Raw genomic sequence first — 1,629 nt, forward strand, 5'->3', positions numbered from 1 at the left:
TCATCTCCCGATTCCATCAAGCCATTCTGTCTTCTCCATGCAAATGAAGAACTTCAATATGATGGTTTCGGGATCAATGTTCGCCATGGAGAGGATATCGAGACAAATGTGCTTCTTCACAGTGAACTTGGCACCATAGATCGACTCGCCGCGAGTTTCTTTTCCGGCGGTGAAGTGGCCACCCTAACACATGAAACTTGAGATCATGTCGTGGAAGGACAAGCCCTTGTAATGAAGGGGCTTGCTGCTCCTCCTTACGCCCTTCTCGCCGGTGCAAAACGCCCCGAAGTTCTTGGTGGTGTGAGGAGTCACATTGGTGTAGAGCCCCATCACGATGCGACCAACAGGTTTCCCATCGATGGTCATGTAGAAGAAGACCTTAGGGTTAGGCATAATTGCTGCAGAGAATAGAGTAAAAAAAATAACACTATTGAGAAAGAAAAAGAGGGATTGGGTTTTACTTTCCCACACGACACCATTTTTGTCCTTTGCTTTCCAACATTGTCAGGGCCCAAACAAGCCCACCAACAAAGCAACTTCCATCATGTTTTTTTCTAAACCCACCCCTATTCTAGTTTTGTTTTCGTTGCCCAACCTGGAGGAAAAGGTTTGTTTTCCAACGACGGATAATGATAGCAATACAACCCAAAAAGAGAGTAGGCTCAAAAGGGTGCAGATACCAGCTTACCTTTGTGACTATGCTTGATTCACAGACAACATATTCCAGTCGCTCCAACCACTTAGGATATTTCCACAATTTTGTTATTAGGATATTTTCATTCTATTATTATCTTGTCTCCTCTGTTGAGGCCATTAGTGCCAATATCCTATGTAGCCACAATTATAAATACCATGATATACGAAATAATAACAAGCAAAGAAAATTATCACTCAATTTTTATCTTTTATTTAGAATAGCTTAGATACCAGGAGGTTACCTTGTCCTCGAATACAAGGTAAAAACCCTCTGTTCATAACAATTGGTCCGACCTGCCGCCCTCCAATGACGGAAGTCGTACCTTCCTCAGCCAACCCGGACCCCCTCGAGGCCGCCATTGTCGAACTCGCTGTAGCTCAACTCCGCTTTGCCATGACCCAAGCCTCCATGGCCTCCAAACTCGATGTCATTATCCTAAAACTGAATACCATGGTACCCAACCAACACTTTCTATCTTCTTCCACTGCAAAGTCACCACCCACAGTCGAAACCATGTCGATTCCCCTTCCCATGGCAACTTCCCACCTCCTGTTAATGGCAAGCCCCACGCATCCTCCTTTGACCCTCTTTGGGCCGCCATTCACCAGTTTCGCTCAGAGCCTCCCAGCTGCAGCATCCTTCCCTCCGGCCTCCACTTATCCCTTTCCGTCGTGTTCATCACCAAGGTCAGGGACACAAAGCTCGACCACCCATTCCTCCTCACCTTCTACACAATTCTCGTCGCTGCCAAATGGCTCTGCCTCCGCAACAATCTTCATTTATTCATTCCTACACCCACTTTAATTTGGGATCCGAGTTCTCTTTTCTTACACCCAACACCTTGAGGACAAGGTGTTTTTGATGGACTAGGGAATGATAGAAAAAAGTGTTAATACTCGTCGACAAGTGTACCGATTTGCACAAGTAGTATA

General features: G+C 45.7%; 1 pseudogene; it reads right to left on the bottom strand.

The window, feature by feature from the left end:
- LOC114369389 lies at positions 1 to 393 on the bottom strand (annotated as a pseudogene).
- Between the last annotated feature and the right edge of the window lie 1,236 nt (positions 394 to 1,629).

The sequence above is a fragment of the Glycine soja genome, chromosome 2 (assembly GCF_004193775.1).
Source record: "Glycine soja cultivar W05 chromosome 2, ASM419377v2, whole genome shotgun sequence".
NCBI classification, from domain to species: Eukaryota; Viridiplantae; Streptophyta; class Magnoliopsida; order Fabales; family Fabaceae; genus Glycine; species Glycine soja.